Here is a 7,571-nt window from a genome sequence, read left to right as displayed (position 1 = left end):
AAAAGGAAGGGATGATGCAGCACAGCGACGGTTGGTACTTCCCTCAGTGATGAGACCAAGGTTATCGAACTAGTAGGAGAACCAAGCAACACTACGTAAACATCACCTGCACACAAGTAACAAATACTCACAACCCGACGCATTAAAGGGGCTGTCAATCCCTTCCGGGTAATGGCGCCAGAAATTGGCAAACGGACATGAGAGAGTTGTAATAAATTGATAGATCGAACGCCAAATAAAATAAAGTGCAACAAGGTATTTTTGTATTTTTAGTTTAATAGACATGAAAATAAAAGCAAAGGAAAATATATTGCAAAGACAAATATAATAAGGAATAGATCTGGGGGCCGTAGGTTTCACTAGTGGCTACTCTCGAGAAAAATAGCAAATGGTGGGTGAACAAATTACTGTTAGGCAATTGATAGAACTCCAAATAATCATGACGATATCCAGTCAATGATCATTATATAGGCATCACGTCCAAGATTAGTAGACCGACTCCTGCGTGCATCTACTACTATTACTCCACACATCGACCGCTATCCAGCATGCATCTAGTGTATTAAGTTCATGGAGAAATAGAGTAATGCAATAAGAATGATGACATGATGTAGACAAGATCTATTTATGTAGAAATAGTCCCAATCTTGCTATCCTTAATAGCAACGATACATACGTGTCGGTCCCCCTTCTGTCACTGGGATCAAGCACCCATCAGAAAGCACCTCTTCCCATTGCAAGATAAATAGATAAAGTTGGCCAAACAAAACCCAACTATCGGAGAAGAAATACGAGGCTATAAGCAATCATGCATATAAGAGATCAAAGAGGACTCAAATAAACTTCAGGGATAAAAAGATAGATCTAATCATAAACTCATAGTTCATCGGATCCCAACAAACACACCGCAAAAAGAATTACATCATATGGATCTCCAAGAGACCATTGTATTGAGAATCAAACGAGAGAGAGGAAGCCATCTAGCTACTAACTACAGACCCGTAGGTCTACAAAGAACTACTCACGTGATGGTGTCTAGATTGGATCTAGTGGTTTTGGAACTTGCGGCGGCTAGAATTGATTTTTGTCGACTCCCCTAGGGTTTCTGGAATATTGGGGTATTTATAGAGTAAAGAAGCGGTTTGGGAGGCACCCGAGATGGGCACAACCCACCAGGGCGCGCCTGGGCCTCCAGGTATGCCCTGGTAGGTTGTGCTCCCCTCGGAGCACCCCCAGGTGCTTCTCTGGCCCATTGGATGTCTTCTTGTCCAAAAAAATCCACAAAAAGTTTCACTGCGTTTGGACTCCGTTTGATATTGATTTCCTGCGATGTAAAAAACAATAAAAAAAATAAGAACTGGCTCTTGGCACAATGTCAATAGGTTAGTACCAAAAAAATGATATAAAATGATTGTAAAACATCCAAGAATGATAATATAACAACATGGAACAATAAAAAATTATAGATACGTTGGAGACGTATCAGCATCCCCAAGCTTAATTCCTGCTCGTCCTCGAGTAGGTAAATGATAAAAATAGAATTTTTGATGTGGAATGCTTCCTAACATGTCATCTCATATTCTTTTCTTTGTAGCATGGACATTTGGACTTTTTATATGGTTCAAAGCAATAGTCTAGTTTTGACATGAGACTTAAATACTCAAGCATATCAACAAGCAACCGTGTATTTCAAAATATCAATGCTAAAATAAGTTATCTCCAGCCCATCATGCTCAATCATTGATCCATTCATGAAACACACTCGCATATTTGCTACACCCAATGCTCAAGTACAATCTTAGTGCCCCCTAGTTGGTGCTTTATAAGAGAAGATGGAGACTCAAATTAAAAATAAAAATTGCATAAAGTAAAAGAAAGGCCCTTCGCGGAGGTAAGTAGGGATTTGTAGAGGTGCCAGAGATGAAAGTGAAAAAGATAGAGATAAAAACATTTTGGGAGGCATGTTTTTCCTATCAACTAGAACGATCGAGTAGTTCCCAATACTTTCCATGCTAGATATATCATAGGCGGTTCCCAAATAGAAATTAAAGTTTATTCCTTTTTCAACCATACTTTCACTTTCCATGGCTAGCCGTATCCACGGGTGCCTTCCATACCAACACTTTCCAAGGAATTTATTATTTGACAACATAAAGTAAATTCAATTTTTATTTCGGGACTGGGCATCCCTAATACCTTTGCATTACTCTCATGCAATGACAAGTGAATAAACACTCATCGTGAGAATAACATATCTAGCATGGAAATATATTAGCCACAAAAAAATTTCATGAGCGGTACGAGCACACAAAAGAGAAGTTTATTTTGAAAATTAGATATGGCACATACAAATTTGCTTAGAACGGCAAAATAATACCGCATATAGGTAGGTATGGTGGACTCATGTGGCAAAACTGGTTTAAAGGATTTTGGATGCACAAGTAGTGATCATACTTAGTGCAAAATGAAGGCTAGCAAAAGATTGAGAAGTGACCAACCGAGAAACAAATAATCTCATAAGCGAGCATTAAGCATAATTAACACCGGATAATGCACCACAAGTAGGATGTAATTTCATTGCATAACTATTGACTTTTGTGCTTGCATAGGGAATCACAAATGTTAACACCAATATTCTTACTAAAGCATAATTACTCATCAACATGACTCACATCATCATATCTCAAAACTATTACAAGGATCAAGTTTATTTTGTCCAATCATCTTCATGAAAGTTTTTATTATAACCTTCTTGGATATCTATCACTTTGGGACTAATTTCATCTGTTGCTTTTGATAAGCTCAAACAAATATAAGTGAAGATCATGAGCATAATAATTCTTTCTCTCAAATTAATTTAAGTGAAGCAGAAGAGAATCTCTTAAAAAAATTACCAACTCTCAAATAAATCTATGTGAAGCAAGAGAGTATTTCTTCAAAAATACAAAATCACACCGTGCTAAAAAAGATATAAGTGAAGCACTAGAGCAATTCCATAGCTCATAAAGTGTAACGCCCTCGATGCGGCTATATCTCCTACGTGTTGAAGCACGACTTAGAGGCATAACCGCATTGAAAGCAATGTCGCAAGTAAGGTAATCTTCACAACAACCCATGTAAATAGATAAAAGGGGAAATGATACATAGTTGGCTTACACTCGCCACGTCACACAAATACATGAATAACATTACAATCATCCAATACACTCATGGCCCGACTACGGTACCAAAATAAAGATCAATCCCCATATGCGACAAAGTCCCCGATCGCCCCAACTGGGCACCACTACTGATCATCTGGAAAAGACACATAGTAACGACGAGAGTCTTCATCAAACTCCCACTTGAGCTCAAGCGCATCATCTGGAACGGTATCATCGGTCCCTGCATCTGGTTTTGGAAGTAAACTGTGAGTCACGGGGACTCAGCAATCTCGCACCCTCGCGATCAAGACTATTTAAGCTTATAGGTAAGGCAAAGGTATGATGTGGAGCTGCAGCAAGCGACTAGCATATATGGTGGCTAACATACACAAAAGAGAGCGAGAAGAGAAGGCAAAGCACAGACGAACAACTATGATCATGTAACGACTCGAATCTGATAATACTCGATGTCTGTGCTCACTGTGCTAGTCCCTGGATCGACTCGCTAGCACACACAATACATATGAATATCAAATAACAAGTGCATCATTTACTATAACGTATGATCCAGAATTTATAAATTATTACAAACTAAATAGCACATGGCTAACTTATTCAATAATAACAGCGGAAAGGTAGCATAATCAACGATGAGTCCATCGATGCCCACTGGAGAACATGTTGAGTGAAGACTCGCGACCCTACTGTATCTCACTGATCATCTGAAAATCCTGCAACATGATAAGTTGCAGCCACAAAGGGTCAATACATTGAATGTATTGGCAAATCACACAATATGATATAGCAAACCTACCTCCACAAAGCATTGTATGACAAACAAAACACACAAGTTAGTTTGGAGAAGAATGTCTTCACCTACCTCCACTACCTGAACTCACAACCGTCTCTAGTTTACTCGTCCAAGATAACCCAAAGATTCTAAATAAACATGACAAGAACTTCAAAAGTCTCTCAAGTGCGCTCTGTCAGTGGCGCATTCTCTAGGAACAATAGAGCGCTCTGCCAAGGACGCATTCACCTGATTTAAGTTCCGAAAACTATACCTCGCCTCAAGTGCGCTCTGTCAATGGGCCATTCTCTAGGGACAATAGAGCGCTCTGCTAGTGACACATTCACCTGGTTAATAATCCCGAGCCTACGGCTATAAACACTCACCACTTTCATGGATCACTCGACACATGCCCGTGTCTACCATACTAATTTGATCACACCATCACATAACACAATCAATACCAAACATAACACGAGATACACATATCAGGCCAAGCATATATCATAGCACCAAAATCACACTTGCATAGCAGAATATATGATGAGCAAAATCAAAAGTGCAAACTTGCCTTGAACGGTGCTGAAGTACTCTAATGATTAATTCTGATCCGCTTCACACTCCGGACAATCTATACGATTAACGGACGCAACGATAAATAAACTATGCTCACATAACACTAAAATAAAGTAAACAACAACGAATTCAAATAAAGACTTAAATAACAAAACATATTAGTAGGTATATATTATCTACATGCTGGTAGGATCACAATGCAAAAAGAATCAACTAATTTGGATCAACAGTTTGAAAGATATGGCCTCCAAAAGTTTGAATTCAAATTTAAACAAATTCAAATTTGAACTGTTCAAAAATGTGAAACTTTCGTTCTTCAATATTCTCCTGGTCACTACGAGTACACAGGAAAAAGAATCGATGAATCTGGAGTTACAGATCTCAAGATAAACCTAAATGAAAATTTGATATGGAATCTGCAAAGAACAATTATGCCATAAAAGCATTCTAGGAAGAACTGTCATGGCACTGTGGATGTGCCACATGGTGCATGCTGATTGACTGGAGGGTGTTTGCTGCGATGGCTAAACAGCGGACAGCCTCTAAACAGCGCATACCTATTCGAGAGGAAAAACAGAACATGATTTAATCTGGACCATTAGAGAGAGATTGGGCGGCTAAGGGCAGCTCACCGGAGAGGAACAGAGGCTGGGGCGGCCGGACTTGGACAAAACAGCGGCGCGGCGGCTCGGGCGGTGATGGTGACGCCTGCTCCGGTGGTCTCGAGACTCCGGAGGGTAGCGTACGGGTCGCGGAGCTCGGATGCAGTCTCGAAGAAGTCCTCAGAGGCGTCGGTGGCGAACGGGGTTGACGACAGAGGGTGGTTGGAGCTTGGGCGGTGGCTGTGATCTTCGGATCGAGGTCCTTGCGCTCGGTTCGGTACTCCCCTGTGCGAGATAGTGGGTCAAGGCGATAGAGGAGATCAAGGCGAAATTAACAGGGGCAAGAGGAGGTGCTGGGACCCACTGTAGGCGACGGAAACGACGACGGCGGAGGTCAGCAGCGGTGGAACTCCGGCGAGATCGCGAAATCAACCTAGGGCACGGGAGACTGCGATTTTGGCGAACAATCAGACAAGCCGGACGTGGGGAGTATATATATGGAGGTGGGAGTGCAAAGGATTGATCGAATCGATCGATTCGATCTCGGTTTGGGTTCGGTAGCTACAGTGTTCGTGATGAACACGAGTGGTTGGAGGAGATGACAAGCGGGACTCGGTTGGCAGCGGCAGAGAAAGAAAAAAAAAATAAGAAAAAGAAGAGGCTTGCGAGGTGGGCTGCGGCTATGCGAAAATAGGCCGGCTTGCCTAGCTGCTGCGTGCGGGGCGAAGGAAAGGAAATGGGCTGCGCGCTGCTGGCACTACGCGGCCCAATGAACAGTGATCTCAGGCTGAGCAATTATACTAAACAGGAGGTCTATTTGGCTAAACCAAACTACATATAGATTCCTAAAATCACCATAACACACAGTAAAATGTTACTACTAATATTGAATAGAGTGAAATTTTTTAAAACACATATGCACCTTTGAAAAGATTATATTTTATGCAATGCAAGCACATAAAGAGCATTATAACAACTCTAAAATAACTTTGAGCTTCAACAATGCCAAACTAATTTATGTAAACTCCAGAATATACTCTTAGCATTATCCAAATATAATTAACAGGGGAGAAGTCATATTATCTCCACTCCAAATATATTGCCTTGAGTTGGAAAACACTTTTAATATTCACAAAATTTAAATAAGCAAAGAAATCATGATGAAAAGAATGATCCTATTAACATTCCAAAATTTAAAAATTTGGGATGTTACAAATCTACCCCCTTAAAATGAATCTCGTCCTCGAGATTCGAGTTGGCTAGCAAAGTTTAAAGATGGGTACTTGATATAATCAATACTCCAAAATATCGAGGCTTACTCATTGCATATTTCCTTGACATGAATAGATATGATGCATCAATACTGAAAGAACGGTCACAATACTTTGATCTTAATTAAGAATCTTACCAAAGACCGATGCATTATCTGGTCTTCCTACCCTTGTGTGATTCACATGTCCACTTTTGAAGTGATCAATCTCCTTCTCTCCAGAGTTCCCATTGTCATAATTCAGTTTCTTCTCAGGACAATTTGTTGAATAGTGTCCTGGGTTCCTGCATCTGTAGCAAAGTAACTGGCTTAGATCCTTCTTTCTGGGCGTCGAAAGGTCGTGGTCGTTGTTGCCATTCCTCTGAGCATTGTGGTTGTGACCATTGTTGTTGTGATGATTATGCCCATCATGGTTATGACCATTATAAATGTCCACTCCAGAATCATAGTACTTAGAAGATGCTAACGAATTACGGTGCTTCCGTTGTCCTCCAGAGTTGAAATCCGTGTCACTTGCCTTCCTCTTGCGGTTCTCCACCTCTTGAAACTTGCCTTCAAGTACAATAGCCTTATCAATAAGCTCCTGACAGTTGTTGAATGTTGCCACTATCAACTGAATACTCAACTCATCATCCAGACCTTCAAGAAACTTCTCCTGTCTAGCTGCATCAGTGTTAACATCATTAGGGGCATAGCGTGCAAGATTATTGAATTCCTCCACATATGCACTCACAGTGCGACCTCCCTGACGCAAGCTGCATAACTCCTTCTTCTTCAGACTCATGGCACGAGCAGACACATGTGCGGCGCGAAAACCTGCCTGAAACTGCACCCAAGTGATAGTAGCAATAGGATAAGTGACCAAGTAATTGTCCCACCATGATGCGTCTGGTCCTTCTAACAAATGAGAGGCAAACCACACTCTCTCTGCATCAGTGCAACCAACTGTCTCCAAATTCCTATTAACTGAGCGAAGCCAATCATCAGCCACAATAGGTTCAGGGGTGCTAGAAAACCTCCGAGGATTCAACCTCAAGAAACGAGTAAGGGCATCAACTTGGGGTGGTGGTGGATTGTTGTTGTTGTTGTTGTTGTTGTTGTTCTGGTTCTGAACAAGTAACTGGATCAACTGAGTTTGTCCCTGAAGCAGCTGCTGCATGTATGGCGGTATGTCATTATTGTTGTTGTCT

At 41.1% G+C, this 7,571-nt stretch overlaps 1 long non-coding RNA gene across 2 annotated transcripts; it reads right to left on the bottom strand.

Moving 5' to 3' along the window:
- Window positions 1–3,561: 3,561 nt before the first annotated feature.
- On the bottom strand, window positions 3,562–5,724 carry LOC119276760. Of its 2 annotated transcripts, none has more exons than XR_005136812.1 (3): window positions 5,476–5,724; window positions 5,142–5,396; window positions 3,562–3,874 (listed from the first exon to the last, which is right to left on the bottom strand). It is a non-coding gene; the product is annotated as an uncharacterized LOC119276760 (long non-coding RNA). The 2 variants fall into 2 exon arrangements; XR_005136824.1 differs by lacking the exon at window positions 3,562–3,874 and adding an exon at window positions 4,504–4,564.
- Between the last annotated feature and the right edge of the window lie 1,847 nt (window positions 5,725–7,571).

The sequence above is a fragment of the Triticum dicoccoides genome, chromosome 1A (genome assembly GCF_002162155.2).
Source record: "Triticum dicoccoides isolate Atlit2015 ecotype Zavitan chromosome 1A, WEW_v2.0, whole genome shotgun sequence".
NCBI lineage: Eukaryota > Viridiplantae > Streptophyta > Magnoliopsida > Poales > Poaceae > Triticum > Triticum dicoccoides.
The sequence above is the reverse complement of the archived record's forward strand: the minus strand, read 5'-3'. Positions and strand labels throughout refer to the sequence as shown.